Source organism: Bos mutus, chromosome 15, assembly GCF_027580195.1.
Source record: "Bos mutus isolate GX-2022 chromosome 15, NWIPB_WYAK_1.1, whole genome shotgun sequence".
Classification (NCBI taxonomy): Eukaryota; Metazoa; Chordata; class Mammalia; order Artiodactyla; family Bovidae; genus Bos; species Bos mutus.
In genome coordinates this window covers 64777651-64801039 of record NC_091631.1, presented here as the reverse complement: position 1 = coordinate 64801039, position 23389 = coordinate 64777651, and the positions used below count along the sequence as shown (strand labels likewise).

The 23389-nt window shown below is 44.9% G+C and overlaps 1 non-coding gene across 1 annotated transcript; it reads left to right on the top strand.

Moving 5' to 3' along the window:
- The first annotated feature begins 21295 nt into the window (after positions 1 to 21295).
- On the top strand, positions 21296 to 21399 carry LOC138991053 (U6 spliceosomal RNA). Its single transcript, XR_011467101.1, has one exon. It is a non-coding gene; the product is annotated as a U6 spliceosomal RNA (small nuclear RNA).
- Positions 21400 to 23389: the final 1990 nt, after the last annotated feature.

Genomic DNA, 23389 nt, shown 5'->3' with positions numbered 1-23389 from the left:
ATGTTTATTTGAAAATGACTGTTTGGAACTTCCCTGGTGCCCAGTGGGTGAAGAATCCGCCTTCCAATGCAGGGCATGCAGGTTTGAGCCCTGCTCAGGGAACTAAGATCCCACATGCTGGGGGCAACTAAGTTTCCAGGCGCCATGACTACTGAGCCCGCGTGCCACAACTAAGACCCAATGCAGCCAAAAAATAAAATAAATATTAACTAATACTAATGATAAATAATTAAAAAAGAAAATGTCTATTTACGATGTCATGGGTAGAAATTAGACTAACTATGGAGCAGAAGGCAGGAACCATGGGTAGCCAAAATAGAACACTTGATAAAATAAGGCTTAATACAGGGAAAGAGAGAGGTTGGCAGAATCTGGAGGATAGAAAGTCGTATAGAGACCACTTCAGGACGAGTGATGACCGTTGGCCAAGGGATAAGCCACCCTGAAGGGTTCTTGAAGGGAGAGGGCATAAACAGCCTGTCTGCACCTCCTCCCCACTTTGCACCTCCTCCCAGAGCCTCCAACTGGGAGAACAAAACCGAAACCAAACACAGAGGGGCTCTGGTGACATGGTCCATGCAGGCTGACCTCCAAGGCTAGAAAGCCTATGTGAAGAATGGAAAGATAAGGAGTTAGGTACCTGCCCACCGAAGGTCTGGGATTTCAGGTAAGAAGTATGGTATAAAGTCAGTGTGAACAGAACAAGCACTGAAGATCTTTCATAGATTGGAAAAGGAAGTGACCAGAAGCAGAAAACCAATAAAGAGTCTCCTAACTCTGAATAAGACGTAATAACCTAGACGTGATAGGAGGAATGGAAAGAAGAGACAAATTCTACAGCTTTATTTTTCCCCCCAAGAACAATATTAAAGATCAGCTCCATTGGATATGTCAGGTAATGGGATAGGATGGGGGAGGTGGGATAAAAAAAGGGAAGTGACAAAGACGATATGAGAGTTTTTCACCCCGGATACCGAGAGAAAAGAGTTCTTACTATTTTTATTTCTGCATGTGAATATTCACAGCAGTTTTATTTATAACTATGCAAAGGTATCCCACTCCAGTATTCTTGCCTGGAAAATCCCATGGGTGGAGGAGCCTGGTAGGCTGCAGTCCATGGGGTTGCTAAGAGTTGGACATGACTGAGTGACTTCACTTTCACTTTTCACTTTCACGCACTGGAGAAGGAAATGGCAACCCACTCCAGTGTTCTTGCCTGGAGAATCCCAGGGATGGGGGAGGCTGGTGGGCTGCTGTCTATGGGGTCGCACAGAGTCGGACACAACTGAAGTGACTTAGCAGTAGCAGCAGCATACAAAGCTATCAAACACCCAATTGTTTCTCACATGGGGAGTAGATAACAAACTTTGGTGGGTCCACACACTGAATTCTACACAGCAATAAAAAGAAATAAACTGGTAACACAACTATATAGATGAATTCTAAACTCAGTATTCTAAATGAAAGCAGCCAGACTCGAAATGCTATATACATTTGATTTTCCATTTTAGGAAACTCTGGAAAAGGGAAATGTTTAAGTTGAGAAACTATATCAGTGGTTGCCAGGAGCTTGGACTGGAGGAAACATTGACAAAAAAGTGGCACAAAGGAAATCCTTGTTATACTAAAACTGTTCAGATCATTGGAAACATGATCTTACCTTCTGCCCCATACTTTTCTTATTAGGAGAGTAAAAAGAAGAACAGTGTCAACCTTCCGCAGCTAGCATAGGATTAAGTGACACAAAATAATTGCAAAATAGCATGTATCAAATATATGATCAAGAAGTACACTGTAAGGAAGCAAGTTCTCACTATTAGGTTGAAGGGGAGTACAATGGAGGTCCAGGTATGCAAGTGTTACAGTTAAGGCTCTTTCATTTGAAGCCCACTTATGTGGACTTAAGCGGAAAAGGGAGAATTTATAATAAAAATACAGGATTATATCTCAAAACTTAAGGGCAGGAAGTATAGCTGAACATCCCCTTAAGGCAGGAGTCCCCCACTTCTGGTCCACAGACTGGTACCTTCTGCCAGATCAGTGGTGGCATTAGATTAGAAATAAATACACAATAAATGCAACGTGCTGGAATCATCCAGAAACCATCTCCCTCATCCCCAGTCCTTGGAAAATTATCTTCTATTAAATTGGTCCTTGGTGCCAAAAAGGTTGGGGACCCCTGTCATAAGGGACTGGAATCAAGAATGGGCAATACATCAAAGGCCATGGTCATCCCAAGTCTGCACGACTCACATCCTCACATCACTTTGCTTTATTTGTGCCTCTTTTCACAAATCAGATTTCTCTGCCTCTCCACATGCATGATTGAAGATGGCAGCTTCACTTCTGAGTCTACATCACTCCCTAGTTCAGCCAGAGCAGTTGGTGTCTGCCATCATTCCATATGCTTGGGAGACTAGATCCAACCAGCTATGGCCAAGGGCACGGGATCAGGTAGTGCAAGCCCACCCTGCAGTGCAGGAAGGTCTCAGAGGAGGTCTGCATGCCAGAGGGGAAATGCCTGAGCGGTGAGGGAAGATGAGCTCACTGCTGGACATTTCCAGTGGGAAGTGCACGTGGAATGACTTTGTCGGAATATCTAACGCACTATAATGATCCCAGGCCAAAATAAGAGAGCGAGTTGGCAGGAGGGCAGTCAGAGCTGGTGAAATAGACATGACCGCTGAGGGCAGATGTTGACATAGAGAGAAAAGGACCAAGGAAAAAACCCTGGGGAGTGCTTTAATTTCCAAAACAAGATAAGGGGTATCAGTGATGGTTACTAGGAAAGAATGCAGAAGAGGGTCTGTGGGAGGGTAGAAAAAAAGACAGGGAATGGAGATTTGTGATGTCAGAAAGGGAAGAAGAGCTGGCTGACCCACAAGGCCACCTCCTCAAGACACTGTGAGCTTCTGGAAGGCAGAGACTAAACCTGTTGCACTATGAGGGGGCACAGTGCCCAGTGAGGAGCTAAATACATACCTGATGATTTGAACAGAGAAAAGGAATAACTATAAGATAAAGCAAGATTGAGGTCTTTAGTGACCTGTAAGAAAGCAATTATATTAGAATGTAAAGGCAAAGTCAAGATAAAAGGAAGGGGTGGGGCACCCTAATCTTTAGAAATGTGATGAAAAAAAAAGAGTGAAGTGACTTGAAAAGGAAGCAGAGTTAAAGGAATGATTGATTACTATCGTTATTATTTCGTATTTTCTGGATGGAAGACATGTCTACATATTTAGAAAAAATAGTCAAGATATGTGCACTTGAATATATGTCTTGAATATATGTGAACATATATTCAAGACATGAGCAACTAGTGGAACAGTTTTAAAGAAGGTGGGAAGAGGTGAGAGAAACTGTAGAAATCAGACAGGACTCTTCTCAGAGACTAAAGAGAAGAAAGGGAGCCTAAAGATACATGAGAAAAATTTGAGATAAAGAAGCGCAGCTCCGGGAAAGTTTCCCCATGCACCTTCCATTTCTTGTTGAAGGAGGAATCCTCTCGTTGACTTGCCTGGGGCAGGGTTGGAGGCTGAGGATCGTGGAGAAGACTGGAACTGCAACTAAGCAACACACTGCAAGTAGCCTTCAAGAAACAGGTCAAGGCATTCCCCAACAGTAGGAAGCCAGCTAAAGCTAGCGTGACCCCATTTGTTAGGGGCTCAGTTCACAGAACTGCAGGACAGGCTTCAGTGAAATTCAGAGGTTTGGGAACTGAAGAAAAGTCCAGTGGTGATCCCTGGGAGTAGAGAGCATCAGATTCCAAAGTAGCAGTAAAGTGCCTGTTGAGAAGAGCTTAGCCAGGAGTCAGGCTTCCCTGGTGGCTCTGAAGGTGAAGAAGCCACCGATGCAAGAGACCTGGGTTCAACTCCTGGGTGGAGAAGATCCCCTGGAGAAGGGAATGGTTATCCACTCCACTGTTCTGGCCTGGAGAATTCCATAGACAGGACTGAGTGACTAACACTTCACTTCAGCCAGGAGTAAGAGCAGCAAATGAGGAAGATGACTGGAGAGCCTGGGACGTTGGGAGAAGCACTGCTGCTAAGTCGCTTCAGTCATGTCCGACTCTGTGCGACCCCATAGACGGCAGCCCACCAGCTCCCTGGGATTCTCCAGGCAAGAACACTGGAGTGGGTTGCCATTTCCTTCTCCAGTGCATGAAAGTGAAAAGTGAAAGTGAACGCGCTCAGTCATGTCCGACTCCTCGAGACCCCATGGACTGCAGCCTACCAGGCTCCTCCGCCCATGGGATTTTCCAGGCAAGAGTACTCACAGAGGGAAAAAATGGGAAGCTGTTTCAGAGGAGGAAATGTGAAGGTCAAGATACCAACATGCCAAGGAATGGCTCCAGCTCTGAAAAAACAGCTGAAAGCACAAAGGAATTAAGAAACATCTCGTGAGCTCCTACTTAGCATTGTGAAGAGGCCCACACTTTCCAAAGGGCGGTCACCACAGAGGTTTTTAATCTCCAGGGCTGTTGGTTCCCACAAAACCCAAGGGTAGGAAAGTAGACATTAAAGTTCACCCTAGCATGTGATGAAAAGTGAAAAGGAAATCATTACAAATCATACATACGGCATGATTACAACTATGGGGACGTACTTTATAGAAGGAAACAAGAAAGAAATGGGAGAATGGGGAAAATTACCAAAAGCTCATGCTTTTGATTCTGGGAGGATGCAACTATGGATGATTTAAGGGTTTTCTTTCTTTTTGCCCCAACTCTTTGATTTCTGTGGGAGAAGTATTGTTGTTCCAAGGAAAGCTGGAAAGGTTTTAGAGTCAGGAGTACAATTATAGTCACTCACAGCTGTAGACCACCCACCAAGCCGGAGGCACTGTGTTTGGCGCTTTACATATATTACTTCTAATCCTTACGACAATCCTTGCAGTTACTGTCATCCGCAGTTCAGATGTGAAAAGCAACACTTGAAAATGATAAGGAACTTTGCCAAGTCCGAAATCCATCTGTATTCTGTCAACGTTAACTCACAGCCACTTCGATTCTACTCTGACTCTTTCTTATTAGATGTCTGACATTTGGCAAAATATTAAACCTCTCTGAGGCTCAGTTGCTTTACCTGTAATCCTTAAACACACATATCCAGGAGAATGAATTTACCACCAGCTCAAAACCTGCGTCAGAGCCACCAAATCAGCTCATGGGAGTGGGCTGCAAGGCAGTGGGCTTCCCAGGGCAGACGACAATGAGAAGGTCCTTGTTCTATGGACCTAGTTATGCTGCTTGGCTAAAAAACCAAGAGAGCCCAATGTTTGGAAACAATCTCTTCACTAGAAATACAAAGGTTGTTAGTTTAGGTTTTTCTAGGATTATGTTGTACACCCAAACATAAAAGGGCAACAGTGGAGCAAGAATTGAGCTATTTTCCCAGCTCGGACAGGCCCTTACGAATGCAGAGAGAGGCACTGGCAGCCCGGCAGCCCGTGGGAACTTCAGGGCCAAGGGAGAGCTCACGCAGATGAGCCTCACCTACTCCGGTGTTCAGCCCAGTTCTGCATCCAGAGTGAGTGAATCAGGCCTGACTGGGGAGGTGTGTGCAACAGCAGTGTTGGGGAGGAGATGTCCTCTCACCAGTCTGCAATGCCTCACCCAAAATATTACAAATGCCTACTTCAAAGAGTGCATGCTCGGTCGCTAAGTCGTGTCCAACTCTTTTGCAACTCCATGGACAGTAGCCTGCCAGGCTCCTCTGTCTGTGGGATTTTCCAAACAAGAATACTGGATGATATGGATGAAAAATAATATCTTTAAAGTATTTGGTACAAAAGCCCTGCTGAAAATATGACCTCATTAAAAGGCAATGGATTTTTTTTTCTGCTTTTCAAAATTTTAATATGGAGCCTATATTAGCTTTTATGGGTAAGAAAATGAATATTTAAATGTGCCTGCATTTCACCTGCAGTTATTGGCTCAGATTGGAACTGAAATTAGTTATTATACTGAATGAAAGATACTCACCTTATATTGATACATTATACATTTTGTTTAGCTACACATGAAGCACATATTAATTGTCATGGGCTTTTTTTTTCCAAAGTAATTTTTTTCTTGAAACCTCATTATCAAGATCATCTTTCTGAGGGTAAGATGCCTTTTGGGCATTTCTTTCCATGAACCATTCTAGAACAATCTGTTTAAAATAAAATGCAGGCAACAGAAAAACCCAAACACCAATCACAATAATAGGTAAAAGTGATGAGAAGACAATAGCCGAGAGGTGGAAGCAATTCAAATGTCATCAGTGGATGAATTATATATAGATATATATATACACCACATATAAACAAAATGGGGTACATGTGTATAATGAAATAGTATTCACTCTAAAAAAGGAATGAAATTCTGTCACATGCTACAATGTGGATGAACTTGGAGGACGTAATGCTAAGCAAAGTAAGCCAGTCACGAAAAGACAAACACCATATGATATGATTTACATGAGGTATCTAAAGCAGTCAGATTCACAGAAACAGAGAATAGAGTGGTGGTTACCAGGGGCTGGTGGCAGGGGAAGGGAAGAAGGAGTTGTTTAATGAGTATAGAGTTCCAGTTTTGCAGGAGGTACTAACTAGGGTTCTCCAAAGAAAGAGAGATTTATTAGGAAGAATTAGCTTGCACAATTACGGAATCTGGAAAGTTCCATGATCTGCCATCACCAAGCTGGAGATCTAGGGATACCCATACTGTAATTCCAGTCCAAGGAGAGTAGAAGACCAACATCCCAACTCAGCAAGCCAGCAGGAAGGAGACAAACCCTCTTTTCTCTGCTTTCTGTTTTATCCAGGCCCTCAACAGATGATGACACCCACCCACATTGGGGAGGGCAATCTATTTTACTGAATCCACCAAGTCAAAGGAATCTCATATAGAAATATCCTCACAGACATGCCCAGAAGTGGTGTTTAATCTTGGTATCTCATGGCCCAGGGACATTAACACATAAAACTAACCATCACCCAAGATAAAAAGTTCAGGAGATCTGTTTCACAACAATGTGAATATCCTTAACACTACTGAAATTTACACTTAAAAATCATTAAGATGGTTTAAAAAAAAGTTAATGGGTAAAATTACAAACAAAATCATGTCAAAAAATCTTTATAAAAAAGGAATTTCCTGGAGTATGTATAAAATAAATTTGAATGATTCAAAAAAAAGTGACACCAAAGGAATGAAACCACCAAAGGGCAGAAGATGTGACTTAAGGCAAAGGAGCAGGGTTGGGTGAGAGTTGTCCAAGCAGACAAGTTCTGCCCACATCACCCGGGAGACAGAGATGGAGAATGCGTGGGCACAGGCTGCCTGCCAGTCCTGCGTGAGAACTCAGGCCTTTTCCAGATCAGTCAGCAGAGCAAACCGCTTCTCCTCTGCCTTCCCTGACTCCCTGAGTTCTAGCTGCTGGCTGGTGTCTGCAGGAGGGCCCACCTGCCTCTCCTCAAGCAAACGCATCCATTAGCCCCACTAGAAAGTCGGCCTACAAAAGTGCCCATTTGCCTCCACCAGCGGAGTCTTGGTCCTGCCTTGGGCATCACTAATACACCACCTGCTTCCTCAGACATCTGAGCCCAGAACAACTCTTCCTGCACTCTGACAATCCAAATTGTGAGCCTTGACCAAGAAAATGACTAACTCTGCACGTGGAAATTTTTCATAAGAAGATTAAAGTAAAAAAATTCATTAGCCAGGTTGCTTCTGACTGCAAATAACAAAAAAAGTCTGACTCAAACTAGTTAAAAGATAAGGAAATATATTATTACACAATATGAAGTCAAAGTTAAGTCAATAAATAGGATGGGTTCCAGGTGTAGTTAATCAGAAACTCGGTGTCATTAAAGACCTACGCTGCTCCAGCTTCTACTCTGCCATCTGGGTGTTAGTTTGCTACTCAGGCTAGTGGCAAGATGTCTCTACAGTTCCAGTTGTCATATTCAGAGAGAATATGACAGCAGGTGTCTCTTCTTGTTTTCTCTTTCTTAGGGTAGGAAACCTTTCCCCATAAGCCCTTAGCATACTTCATCTCTTATTCTATTGGCCAGAAAATGGGACCACGTGTCCAACACTAACTTATTCACTACAGGAAGAATGTTTCTACTGCACTCGGCTGAGTTTAATTATTTCGGGAGATCATAGTGTCCACTCTACAGGGTAAATAAGGCCATCAAATAAACACAGCTCTTGTATCAAATGGTCGCCCCGAAACCTTTCAGAGCATAACTATGATGCTCCATCTCAACTCAGTTCCCATGCTGTAGATTCTCAGCAGTGAAGTCACTCATCTGGGAGAGATAAGGGGGAAAGAACGTTGTGGTCAAACATAATTGGGAAAATTATATTCCATATCTCAGAGATTCATGGTTATCATTTATTAAAAATTCTGCAGAGTCCTATAGATTGCTTATTCTATTCTTTCCAAAATTTATCTTTTATGTCCCCCCGTCCCCCGCCAAGGTGATTTAAAGTTTTCATTCTGTGGAATTAATGCTCCTCATACTTAAAGACGTTTGAGTTAAGACATGATCTTTCTTAGAAACAGGCAACGTCTGATTTTTTGTTTGCTTGTTTCGGCCACTCTGGGTCTCTGCCGCTTGCTCTAGTTGCGGCGAGCAGGGGCTCCTCTTGGTTGTGATGTGTGGGCTTCTCTTTGCAGGGGCTTTTCCTGTCGCTGAGCACAGATTCTAGGCACTCGGACTCAGTAGTTGTGGTGCGTGGGCTTAGTTGTTCTGTAGCGTGTGGAATCTTCTTGGACCAGGGATCAAACCTGTGTGTCCTCCATTCACTGTGCCCCCAGGGAAGTCCCAATGTTTGATTCTTTATTCCTGAAGTCTCAGCTTGAACAGCAACTCTTCCTGGAAGCCCAGCACCCACCCCGAGGAGGCCTAAAGCATGAAGCCCAGTGTCCTGTGATCACCTGTTCTTGAGTTGTCTCCGCCACCATCTGTGAGCTCTCTGAGATCAGGAACGGTGTCTGGTTCATGGCTGTGTATTCAACACCCAGCATGGCGACCAGCCTAGCAAAGGTACTGGGTATTTCTCAGAAGAATCCATTAGCCTACCAATGGTTTTACCCAAAGGTAAGGACAGAAACTGGAATGAGGCCAAGATAAACAAACGCTGATCTCAGCCTTTCTAATCCACTCCGCGTCTGTGTAATCACTGAGCACCTCTCCAAGACTGCTGAGGAGCTAACTTTTTCCAGAAACTCCAGTCAGCACAAAGGAAGCCTTTGTTCACAGACGCACCTCTGCACCCAGAGTCCTGCACAGGGAGTCTTGGCCCTTCCGGGCCCGTCACCCCTGTCGGAGGACCCAGGAGGGGACTGTGCTCTGCATCCTGATTGGGCCTTTGGGGCTGCCTCATGACCCTCACACCACCTCCATAAATGGAGGATAATAGTCTGCTGGGCAGAGGTCACCAAGTCTGTAAAAGTGCCTAGAGCATGTTGGAAGAAAGGCCTTTCTTGTGTGCAAAGTAAGATTATAACTAGCAAAACACAACAGCAAGACTTCAGCTGGCATGGTCCAAAGGCATCCAATGTGGGGGCCTCAGTGTGGGGCTGAGTAAAGGGAAATAGAAAGATGAGTCACTTCTCTAATCTAGCAGTACAGATAATGCTGACCCCTAGAAGCTAGATGGTGAGCTGTTGAGGCAAGCACTCTGGGTTGCCCATCCAAGATTATCACCCACTTCTCTTCCTCCTTCCAACAGAAATGAGTTTGGGTCCAGGCATCCACATTCTCTTTCAAGCACGCATGTATTTCAGGGGATGCTGATGCCAATCCCAGCTCCAGGTGGTGACTCTGGTTTGTCTATGAGCCAACTGCGGTGAAACTACTCCACCTGGCAAAGCTTTATTTAGCAATGGACATGTGACTCAATTAAGTGTCATGGTGGAATCTGCTAGGAAGCTTCTGGGAAAGTTTTCTTGTTTCCAAAACAGAGGAAGAAAAAAATAAAAAGGAAATTTGTTCTTCCTCTGATCATTGCCGGTGCAAGAGTGATGGCTGGGACTGCAGCAGCCATGTTGTCACTACTCTGAGGATAAAGCCAACATCAAGGTGGCAGAATGGAGAGAAGGGAACATCCTGGGTCTTTGATGATGCTATCCAGCCTGGGGTCATACTATAACTGCAGGTCAGGGCAGCCTGCTTACTGTGTAAGCAAACATTTTGTCATTGTTTCGCTTTGGTTTTATATGTACAGTGGCCAAAAGCTTCCTGACTAAGTTAAATGTACAGGGCCGCAAGGCCAGGCCTTGTGCATTCTATGTCCAATTGGTTTTGACTTTTCTTCCCAGCACTGAATAGTGGACACCACCAACCAGTGTGAACTGAGGCACTGACTCTAGAAGTTGGTTGAGAAATGCTATGTCACAGGCAAAACCCTCAGAAGATATACACAGTGCAAAGTACAAAGTACACTCTCCTCTGCCCAAGAGAAGAGTGAGATAAAATTGCTCATCTATCTTTTTTTTTTTTTTTTTTTGCTCATCTACCCTTGTTCCTCTTGAGAAAAGACAAAGTTTCTACCCAAGTGCGTAAAACCAAGTCTATCCTTTTCAGCTGAGTTAGGGGAGGGAGGTGGTTAGAAAACTGTAAGCCAGGGAGTGGGACCAGAGCAGAGTCAGGTCTGTTGTCAAGAGTGGGCAAGACTGATGCATATAGACTTAAGTTTAGTTGATGTTATTTTGGCTTATTCCCAGGGCAGCTAATAAGTAGTGCAAAATATATAAACTAAGGAAGGTTGACGGTGGATGGACATGGCTCTCCACTGCCCCTCTTATTTCTTACAGACTCTTGACTGAAACTAGAGGTCTTCATAGCTAACCAGGAATGAGATACCTGTCTGATTGGAGCTGTGCAGAACTGTGAGTGCAATGTCAGTCTGTCCCCAGTCATGGAAGCTCCCAGTAACTACATGCACTTTTGATCATTCAATAATTCTGTCCCTCAGGAAGCTGCACCCTCTGTCCTCATATCCAAGATCTGGGATACAGAATTCTCACATGCTGGCACTGGGCAGTCTTTCCTCTTTTGCGCCTGCCTTGCAAGGGAATCGCATCAGGTGGCCAAAGTATTGAAGTTTCAGCTTTAGCATCAGTCCTTCCAGTGAATATTCAGGGTTGATTTCCTGTAGAATTGACTTGTTTGATCTCCTTGCTCCCCAAGGGACTCTCAAGAGTCTTCTCTAGCACTATAGTTTGAAAGTATCAGTTCTTCATCGCTCAACTTTCTTTATGGTCCAACTCTCACATCTGTACATGACTACTGGAAAATCACAGCTTTGACTATATGGACTTCTGTCCAGCAAACTGAGGCCTCTGCTTTTGAATATGCTGTCTAGGTTTGTCATAGCTTTTCTTCCAAGAAGCAAGCATCTTTGAATTTCGTGGCTGCAGTCACCTTTCACGGTGATTTTGAAGCTCAAGGAAATGAAATCTGTCACTGTTTTCACTTTTTCCCCATTTATTTATCATGAAGTGATGGGACTGGATGCACAAAATATAGTAGTCACTAAATAAATAGAGATGAATGAAATCATCTCTAAAGTGGGGATAAACTAGTATCTATCTAATGCTGCTGCTGCTACTGCTACTAAGTCACTTCAGTCGTGTCCGACTCTGTGCGACCCCATAGATGGCAGCCCACCAGGCTCCGCCATCCCTGGGATTCTCCAGCCAAGAACACTGGAGTGGGTTGCCATTTCCTCCTCTGGAGTATTCAAATACCAAATGAGATAGTGTGCAAAACTTCAGTGCAGTGCCTGGCACATAGTAAATGCTAAATAAATGGCAGTTATTATTACTATTGGGCTTCCTTGGTAACTCAAACAGTAAAGAATCTGCCTGCAATGCAGAAGGGTTAGGAAAATCCCCTGGAGAAGAAAATGGCAACCCACTCGAGTATTCTTGCCTGGAAAACTCCATGGACAAAGGAGTCTGGTGGGCTACAGTCCAAGGGGTTGCAAAGTTTTGTTGTTGTTATTATTATTACTATTAATAGTAGCAGTAGTAGGATTCTAGCCTTTGTATTTGCCCTACTGAACAGATAGAGATGACTTGTTCCACCTGAACCAATAATTGATAATTCAAGATCCATTAAAAAAAATTTTTATTGAGTGACTACTATGTGTCTATGGGATTCCCAGTTGGCTCAGTAATAAAGAAACCACCTGCAAATTCAGGAGATGCAGTAGACGTGGGTTCAATCCCTGGGTGGAGAAGATCCCCTAGATGAAGGAATGGCAACCCACTCCAGTCTTCTTGCCTGGGAAATACCATGGACAGAGGAGCCTGGAGGGCTACAGTCCATGTGGTCTCAAAGAGTCAAACACTACTGAGCAATTGAGCACGCGTGCGCGCGCGCGCGCACACACACACACACACACACACACACACACACTACACTATGTGTCCGCATGGAGGCCCAGACAAGACTAGGGCTTCGGAATTCATTTTCAAAGGTCAGACCTGCTCCTCCTCCTCCAAATCTCCTTATCTAAGTCAATGCTATGCTCTTTCCTCCAAAGTTCCCGTTCGCCCATCTGATTCCTCTCTGACTCACCTACCACATTCTGGTTGTCACCGTTTCCAATCTCCCTGAGTAACGTCTCTCACACCTGCCTCTCCTCTCCAGCCTCCCTAAGTGTAGACCCGTTTTCCCTCCCACCTGGGCTGGTGCAGCCTCCAGTCTTCTGCCCTCACTCTCGCCCTGGTCCATGCCCATCTCTGTACTCTGGTCAGATTCCCCTTTCCAAACCTCACTGCTCTCCTGATGCAAAAGTCCCAATTATTAGCAAAGCTATTAGCAAGGATTTCAGCTCGGCTCTAAATGATTCATCCAGACTCTTCCATCACTGCATCCCTCTCCTCATCTAACCCTGTGGCCACTATTCCCAACTGACCCAGGCAAAGTCTCACTTATTGTCAGACACGTGCTTTTCCCTCACCTCCAGCTGTGTAGGTGCTTCTCAACTGGGGACAATTTTGCCCCCAAAGAGACATCTGGCAATGTCTGGGGACAGTTTTGCTTGTCACAACTTGGAGAGAGCTCACTACTGGCACTGAATGTTACTGAAATGCACAGGACAGCCCCCCACAACCAAAAATTAACCAGTTTCCAAAGTGTCGAGGTTGAGAAATAGCAAAAGCTACTCCATGCTTCAAGACCTACCTCAGTGCCATATAGCTTCTCTGTGAGAGTCTAAAACAGGGGCCTAGGGAACGCAAAGGCAACCCACTCCAGTACTCTTGCCTGGAAAATCCCATGGACGGAGGAGCCTGGTAGGCTGCAGTCCATGGGGTCGAGAAGAGTCGGGCACGACTGAGTGACTTCACTTTCACTTTTCACTTTCATGCATTGGAGAAGGCAATGGCAACCCACTCCAGGACTCTTGCCTGGAGAATCCCAGGGACAGAGGAGCCTAGTGGGCTGCCGTCTATGGGGTTGCACAGAGTCGGACATGACTGAAGCGACTTAGCAGCAGTAGCAGCAGCAGGGATCTCTAACTTCACTCCAGCTTTGGTGACCCCAGCAGTCCTCTTTTTCCAGAACCATGGATATATTCACTGTCTTTCAGAATTTCTCTTCCAGCCTAGAGGAAATGCCCCAAATTGACTCACATCCAGTCACAGCCAGATAAGACAGTCTCTGCCATCAGTCAAAATTCAGCATAATTCCAGTTTTATTCCCCCAAACCCATTGTTGTTTTTGTTGTTCAATCACTAAGTCATGTCTGACTTTTTGCAACCCTGTGGACTGCAGCACACCAAACTCTTTATTTTCATTTATTTGATTCTACTTCATGCTAGTGGTTAGAGGATAAGACGATTGGATGCCATTACTAACACAATGGACATGCATTTGAGCAAAACTCCGGGAGACTGTGAAGGATTGGGAAGCCTGGCATGCTGCAGTCCATGGAGTTGGACACAACTGAACGACTGAGCAAGTGGTTAACTTTGTTTCCAAACAAGGAAAGGACTGTTTGTCCCTAACCCCATGTACTAAGCACAACATCTGACCAAAGTAGGGGTAGGATAGGTGTTTTGCTGTTATTGTTTAGTCACTAACTCATGTCTGACTTTTTGGAACCCCATGGACTAAAGTCTGTCGGGCTCCTCTGTCCGTGGAATTTCCCAGGCAAGAATACCTGGAGTGAGTTGCCATTTCCTTCTCCAATAATGAGCCTTTACTGAATAAATATTGACTCTATAGTCTGATCCTAGCTTTTGCAAAATAGGTTCTGGCAGAGAAACCTTTGTTTGTATTGTTTCTTTGTCCAAATCAACCTGTCAGTTTTACCCTCCAGGATACAGCATGGTGAGGAATGAACCATTTCTTGGGCATGCTTTTTATTTTAAAGAAGAGAATGTAGGACAATCCAGTCAATCCTACTCCTCTTTCGGGTAAGTCTTACTTCAGAGTTAACGTGCCCACTCCCCTGGCTCCTGACCTTTGCAGGACCAGATGGACAGGATACCTTCATGAAAGTGAAAGTGTTAGTCGCTCAGTCATGTCCAGCTCTTTGTAAGCCCGTGGACTGTAGCCCACCAGGCTTCTCTGTCTGTGGGAGTCTCTAACTGAAAATTCTGGAGTGGGTAGCCATTCCCTTCTCCAGGGGATTTTCCTGATACAGGGATCAAACCCAGGTCTCCCGCATTGCAGGCAGATTCTTTACCGTCTGAGCCACCAGGGAAGCCTACCTTTGTGAGAAATCCCCCAAATTTCAAAGCATAGAGTGTTCTGAAAGAGCCATTTACCTTTTTTGTTGTTTTAATTTTTTATTTTGTATACAATTTTTAAAGGTTATTTTCTATTTACAGTTATTACAAAATATTGGCTGTATTCCCTGTGCTGTCCTTCAACTTATTTACACTCAGTATTTTGTACCTCCACTTCCATCTGTGAGACTGTTTCTTTTCTGTTATATTTACTAGTTTGTTGTATTTTTTAGATTCCACATATAAGTGATATCATACAGTATTTGTCTTTCTTTGTCTGACCAAGTCCATCTATGTGGCAAATGGCCAAATTTCATTCTTTTTTATGATTGAGTGGTATTCCAGTGTGTGTGTGTGTGTGTGTGACATCTTCTTATCCATTCATCTGTCTATGGACACTTAGCTTGCTTCCATATCTTAGTAATTGTTAATAATGCTGCTATGAACATTGGAGTGCATGTATCTTTTTCAATTAGTGCTTTTTTTCTGGATATATACCCAGGAGTGGAATTGCAGGGTCATATGATAGTTTTATTTTTAGTTTTTTGAGAAACTTGCATACAGTGGCTACACTAATTTACTTCCCACCAACAGTGTACAAGCAAAGAACCACTTATCTTTATACTGATTCCAATGCAGGAGACACAGTTTCGACCCCTATATTATAAAGATCCCCTGGAGAAGGAAATGGATACCCACTCCAGTATTGTTGCTTGGAAAATCCCATGGACAGAGGAGCCTGGTGGGCTATAGTCCACGGGGTCGCAAAACAGTCGGACACAACTTCATGACTAAACAAACAAAGTCATAACCTCTAATTTGCTATTAAGTTACTGACAAGTATGGAGCTGAAATCGGACACCCCAACATTTCCGCTAGGTGACACTGACTAAGATCACCCTTAGGAAGGCCACTTTGTACTCTGGGGACCAGATCTCCAAGCACTCCCTCAGTCTCTAGTCCCTGATGACGGCTGGGGGAGGTGTAACATTGGGGTGGTGACTGGATGCTGTCCCTGGCCCTGTTCCTCCTGCTGCTATGAATCTGTAAGGAGAATGCTCTCAGGATGCCATTAAGAGATGATTTACTTAACTACAAAATGGGCATTTCAGAGTACATGATGTTCACTGATATGATGGTGCCCCCAGGCTAGTCACCAGTTCCCATCTGGTGTGGGTCTGCCCAGCAACTAGCTCTGCCCCCAGCTTCCCCCAGGCTGCCTGCCTTGGCTTTTGGGGCTTCCGACTGGGTTCCAGATGCAATCTCCCTTCCAGACCCCAAATGCAGGTCATATAACAGCCCCTTTCACTCCTGGATTCCATATAGTCTACCCCTACACGAATGCCAATGCAGGAAACACAAGAGATGAGATCCACGAGTTGAAATATCTCCTGAAGGAGGAAATGGCAACTCACTCCAGTACTCTTGCCTGGAAAATTCCATGGACAGAGGAGCTGGTGGGCTATAGTCCATGGGATGGCAAAGAGTCAGACACGACTGAGCAAGCAGGGAAGTTCACCGTTACACAGGTCTCAATTCCTGATCCCTGACTGGCCAGCTGAGCTTAATAAATGATTCTTTAAGTCCCTTTTACCTTCCCTCTAGTCCAAGGGTGCTTAACGCAGGATTTAGGTTAAGAAAACAGCAGTATAGGCATATAAAGTTATTCAGAGAGAGTCTCTTGTTTTCATCAGATTCTCAAAACCACTGACCTTCTAGATTCTATGCTTTTTACCGTTCAGTGTGTCTCCAACCCTTACATTTAATCAGCTTGTCTTCTCTTTTTCTACATCAGACTTTTGTGTCCACCACATGTGCCCCACCACTGCTCTGCCCCTTGTCCATTTATTCTCTGACTCTGATAACCCACTTCCAGTGCATTGCAAAATCATCCCGCACATTTACATATCTTCCATAAAGTACCATTGTCTTCAGTAGGAAGGGACACAATTACGCGGCACATAATTAGGGCAAGAGACTAGCCATTACAATCTTATGTCTCTATGGAAAAATAAACTCTTCACTTTGCATCAGTTTCCTATTGCAGACCTTCAATCCAGACAATTCAGGATAGCAAAGGAATCTTTGCCTTTCTTTCCAAGTTGATTTTTCAACACCCAGAAAAGTGAAATTAGCAAGACCCCTGGACTTAGCACCAGAAGACTTGTTTTGGAATCCAAGCTCTGCCACTTAGCAGCTGAGTGACATTGGGAAAGAGGCTTAACCTCACTGAGGCTCAGTTTACCCATATGCAAAAAATGGGGATGCTCACTCCTGCCTTGTTCCATGACAGTGAGTTCTGCGTGATCTGTGTTACCTGCAGACATGCGTCTGTGCTAGAGCAATGATTAGTCTTGTAGGTCTCTGGGGGGCTTCCCTGGTGGCTCAGTGGTTAAGAATCTGCCTTCCAATGCAGAGGACGTTGAGTCTGATCCCCGGTCTGAGAACCAAGATCCCACATACTGCAGAGCAACTGAGCCTACATGCTACAACTAAAATAAGATATAGCCAAATAAATAAATAACGTGGTTTTTTTTTAAGAGAAAGAAAGAAAGAAACACTGGATTTGGAGATTTCCCCTTGCCATGTAGTAGCTGAGTAATTCTGGGCAAGCAATTGCTTTAATTTTCATAAAAGATTAAATATGATTTCTTCATCAATAATGTCTCCCACCCCGCTTACCTTACATCGGACATTTTAATCTTGAATTGCTTTGTAAATTGAAGCACATCACAGTGTTCTGATGGTGCATCCCCTTCTCAGAGAAGTCTGAACCTAGGAATTATAACCAGATTCTTTCATCTCCCCTAACCTCCACCAACCGCCCCCACCCCCCAGCTTTCCCATGGTGAGTATATTCCCAAGGAGAAGATCAAAGAAGGAGCTCTTCCCTAGTCCCTGTCTCTGGGAAAGTAGGGCAGGCAGATCTAGTAGCCTGGAGGGAGTTGAGTCTAAATTAAAATGAGGTACTCCCAGGACCAGAGACACCAACTCATCAAAATTTCCATTGCTTGGCCTGAGTGACAACTAAGCTCCTTAAGTCTCCTAGACAAATTCAGTAAAAATGAGGATTATTCATACTATCATTTTAATATAGCATTTTAATAAGCATGTGCACTTAAAAATAAACTTTTTATTCAATAATGTGTTTAACCTGAATCCATCCAGCAAGCATTTTGCATTAGTGCAGGTGGTATTGGTCTGTCATACCCCCCATTAGACTCTGGAGTCTCTAAGGTACAGTGTTTCATCCAAAAAGCTGACAGCGAGCAACATTAGAGTCAGCCCTGTCCCCAGGAGACAAGTAAATAGGTTGAATAACCAGGCATAATATCTGTCTTCAGGAATGTTTTCTTTTGAGGAGGAAAGCAGAAAGAAAGGGGAAAAAAAACCTACAACTCTCCAGGACTCCTCCCAAAGCCTAGACTCTGACCTGGCTCTGCAAATGTCCAATTCCTTAAAAGTTCCAGAACCATCTATCAGCATGTTCTCTGAGGAAAACAGCCCAGCTTCCACACTCCCTTTATTTGGCCCAAAGAGACAAAGTCTTAGATGTCTCTGAAAAGTACAGGAAGGGGTGGAAGGAGGAAAGCATCACATTTTCTTTTTTGATAACTGTGAATTTCCCTTGCTTCATCTGGCTTTCAACTTTCATCAAAACAAGTTGTTTACCAAGATTAATGTCGGATACAATCAAGGCCCCAGATCATTCTACCTGTGGGTACAGAGGCTCAGGAACACTGGGCTCAGATTACACTCTCTGCTTCCGCGGGGCGCTTCCCCACCTTATTGTGGGTTGCTTTCTGCTGATTTAAAGCAAGATGACACAGAGACAGATGAGTGCAAACCACAGACATTATAAATTGCAATTTGGCCTCAAAAGATGAATGAAGAAGCAGTGCTTTGATCTGTGATTCAGAGCTGAGCTGCAGTATTTACAGAAAAACATGTCTTTGGGGAAAGGGAGAGAGAGAGACAGAGAGAAAGAGAGATTGAGGCAGAGAAAATAGCCTTTGGATATTGAAAAAAAATATTTTCTCAAATTACAGATGACTTGAAAGAACTTGAGGGTGAGGGCGGAGAGGGCAGGGGTTTTCTTGCAATTTTGTTCAGCCTGTAATGGTTGATATAGAGGGGACGTACACGATGGGACAACTGGTCTGATAAAACATTGCAGCACCGAACTCGGTTCATACCTGACTAGCCTGTAATGCAAGGCTGCAGCTGTAGCTGCAGCTGTTTAGTCGCTTAGTCATGTCCAACTCTTTTGAGACCCCATGGTGGACTGTAGCCTGCCAGGCTCCTCTGTCCATGGGATTTCCCAGGCAAGAATACTGGGATGGTCTGTCATTTCCCATGCCAGGGGATCTTCCTGACCCAGGGATCGAACCCACGTCTCCTGGTTGGCAAGCTATTCTTTACCACTGAGCCACCTGAGAAGCCCAACGCAGGGCTACAGAGAAAAAAATGGCTCCACAGGGCATGGATGTCCTTCAGCTCTGCTGTAGCTCTTTCATGGACACCGTGTAACCAGAGTGGTTGCCCTCTGGGCCAACCATCTCTCCGCCTTTCCCCCAGTGCCGCGTACACAGCCATCCTGGGGACTCCTGAGGACGGAGAGACTGAAGACCATGACTGGGCAGCCCCCTGACTTCACACAGGACTCAGATGTCCATGATCAGCCAAACTGATCTTTGTGGCACCTGCCTGTGCCCACCTGTCTCCCCATTCCCCTCTCAGCCCTTTTCTCATATAGAATCTGTGTGGAGAGAGCTACCAGAGGTCAGAGAATCAATCCTTCCAAACTGACAGATGGGCAAAAAGAAACTCAGAGAGGGAACATGACGCCCCAAGTCCACACAGCTGACTACTGTGCTCTGCTTTGGGGAACAACAAAACTTCATAACATATTGGTCATATGACAGAATACCCCAAAGGAAAAAATGCCAACGGAATGTCTAATTCTCTCCCATCCAATTTCCCCTTTCTGGTCCCTCTGGAGTAAGGAATGCTCAAAGACCCTTTTAGCATTTCCCTCCCTCAGGTGGAAAAATACAGAAAAATGTGGAATCTGCTAGTGAAATGCCCAATGATATATTAGAAATAATTACTACTACTGACATTTATTGAGCAGTTACTAGACTCAGGCCCTGCTTATCTGTATCGACTTATTGAATTCTCATAAGCCCTCTAAGAGATGGGTACTTTGATTATCCCCATTTGACATTAGGAGGACATGGAGATTTAGAGTCATCCCAAGGCCACACATTTAATAAAGGACGGAGGCAGTCCCTCCCCTCATGCGGCTCCCAGCTGGAATCCCGCTTCTTTATGTGTTACTAGCAGATGTCAAACCTTGGTGTGTTTCCAGACCACCCTTGGTGGTTGTGGGCAAGTAAACGGCCAGGCCTCACCCCTGGATTCCTCAAAGACCCCCTCGGTCCAATCCCCCCACCTCCCAGTTTTCTCTCCTCTTTGTCTCACTCTGAAAGCATTTCTTGGCCATTAATGCCACTTATCAAACAGCAGACCATGCTCCTCCCCACAAACCACTCCCTCTCAAGCCCCCATCTCTCCTGTGACCTCCCTTTGAAGGCAGCTCTAGACCTTTCATCAGGGTCTCCTCCTCCTTCCCTGCTTCCCCGTCTGGGCCTCCTGGGCTCCACATCCCTCTCTCCCATCCCTCCTCCACCACCCCCAACAAATCTCCCCTTGATCTTAGACCTGGTGGGCCTTGCCTGCCCTGCCCTAGCTTTTGTTAATATACACAGTGTTGTTTTGTAAACACAGTGGATACTGACACCTATCCTAGCAGTACACTTAGCTTACTTTATTTCTTTGGGAGTAGGGAGCTGGGAGAAGGGGAGTTTGTGCCAAAGTCTATCTCTTTTCAATTGCCTCTTATTCACCTAGCAAATATTCATGGTGTGGTTTCTGTCTGCTGAGCACCGCACTGGTACCGCCAACAGGAAGCTGAACAAGACAGAGCCCCTGAGCTGACCATCTAACTCTGAAAAATAAGGGTAATATCACCTCTCCTTCTGTGCAGGGCTGTCTGTCCTTCAGTCATTCACTCACTTACGCAACAGAGGGGTGTTAAGCACCTTCCATCCTGCCAGGCACTTTGTAGGAGCTTTGAACAGGGACTCTGCTACTCAGGACCTTAATGGGGAGAGACTCAGCAGAGAACTGTTATCCCATAAGGTCCCTTTGTGGGCCAGAGGAAGACTTCTCATGCGCCGTTGCTCAGTTGTGTCCAACTTTGTGACCCCGTGGACTGTAGCCTGCCAGACTCCTCTGTCCATGGGATTCTCTAGGCAAGAATACTGGAGTGGGTTGCCATTTTCCTTCTCCAGGGGATCTTCCCAACCCAGGGACTGAACCCGCATTTCCTGCATTGCCAGCATTGGCAGGTGAATTCTTTACCATTGAGCCACCTGGGCTTCCCAGAGGTAGACTTCCCACTGCCTAAATGATTCAGGAAAAGGCTCCATAGGTCTCTTGGAGCTAACTCTTGAAGGACTAAGTTGCCTGGTGAAGGATAGAGAAGGGTGCTCGCGTGGAAAACACACATACTAAAATTGGAATGATGTAGAGATTAGCATGGCCCCTGCACAAGGATGACACACAAATTCATAGAGCATTCCATTTTTTTCTCATTAATTTTTTGTTTTAATGGAGAAGGGAAAGGTACACAGGCAACATCACAGGCGAGGGTAGAGAGATGTGAAAAGGAGACTGCTCCAAGAAGGCATATTGACGTCTGTGGCTCTAGGTGGGTATGCGAAGGGGAGGGTAGGAAGTGAAAAGTGAAAGGTGGGCTAGAGCCAGCAATGGGAAGACCCCCACTCCTTCCTGCCGGGCCATCATTCACTAATCTAGGGTGCTACTACCACTTCTCACATGCTCCAGAGGGCCTGGGGCTTTCCGCTCCTCACCTTTTACCCTGAAAATCTCTTGTCTGTTCCCTTGACCACATCCAGCACTGTCCCTCAAGGATCCTTCTCTTCAGACAGTGACCTTGGCACCACTTGGCCCCAGGACCTCGTATGAGTCATCAGCCCACCTCGCAGACTGCCAACCATTATGGCAGGAAGAATCTCAGGGCCCAAATGCTATACAAGTATTTAATTATGGGTCCACAGTTTAATTACTTAGTCCAGCTTTATGTGACTTAATTTATAAATATAATTTACAGTTCCCTTGTTTCTTTCTCCAGCCATTTAGCTCATTAGGCTCAGAGCCAGTAGTGAAAAGATAAGGCAGAGAGGGCAGGGTACTGGGAGAAGTCTACTCCGGCAAGAAGCATTTTATCACTGGTACTGTTAAGAATTTCCAGTGGGAGATGATCATAAAAAGGAGATAGACTTGTAGTTGGTTTTATTATTGTTTTTAAATCTCATAAAGCCAGTACCCATCCCCCTCCCCTTCTCCCCCATTGCCTGCACCCAGGAACGACCACACCTCCATGTCTCTGCTCCAGATACAACCTTTAGTTCCACATTAAGGCCAGCTCTCTGCAACAACCTGCTGGGCATTTCCCAGAGGACTTCCCAAAGAGCATTTATTTATTCCACCAGCATTTATTTCCATACCTACTATGTGCAAGGCACTTTCGGCCAAGAAATGAAAAGCTGGGATAAAACGCAATAATTAACAGCTACTGCCTACTCAGTATGCACCAGGCATTATGCCAAAGTGTTGCAAACATTGCATATAGTTTTCAGAATGAAGAAATGAGGCTCTGTTTGTTCAAAGCAGTGGCTCTGGACCCTGGCTGCATATTGGAGTCACCTGGGGAACTCTGATGCTGGAAACCATCCTTTAGAGGTTCTAGTTTCATTGACTTGCAGTATGGCCTGGACATCAGATTATTAAACAAAACCTCAGGTCATCTGATGTGCAGCTATGTTTAAGAATCAATGATATAAGTAATTTTCCTAAAATCTCACAAATAGAGCAGGGAAGGCAGGCAGGCTGGCCAGTTGGCCTCCTGAGCCCTACTATGTGCCAGACCCAGCTCTAGGTCCTTTCACTACTAAGTGATAAAACAGATGACAAATGCCATAAAAAAGATAAAACACTATTGCAGGTCAAAGGACAATGAATGCAGGGAATCCTTTATGAAAGAGGTCACTTATGGGTTATTTTTTTCAAGAATTTGCAGGCTACGCAGAAGTGGTGGAAAGGATCAGGCTGGACTTCCAGGCAGAAAGAACCATGTGAGCAAAAGTGTGTAGCTTGGGAAACATGGCAAATGGATAAGAAACAAGAAACAGATCCCGTGTGTGAAAAGACAGCTGAAGGAAATTTGGCAGGAAAGTCAGGGACAGGTTGTGAAGGACAAGGCTTCCCAAACCATTTGAGGTTGAGGCACATGTGGAATAATGATTACATTTGTAGTACAAACCAAGGTAAGTGGACAAGGCTGTCACCATCTGTCTTAGTCTGTTCAGGCTGCAATTACAAAATTGTTCTTTACCTGCTAAGTCATTTGACTCTTTGTGACCCCATAGACTGTAGCCTACCAGGCTTCTCTGTCCATGAGATTTGTCAGGCAAAAATACCAGAGTGTGTTGCCATGCCCTCCTCCAGGCGATCTTCCCAACCCAGGGATCGAACCCGTGCCTCCTGCACTGCAGGCA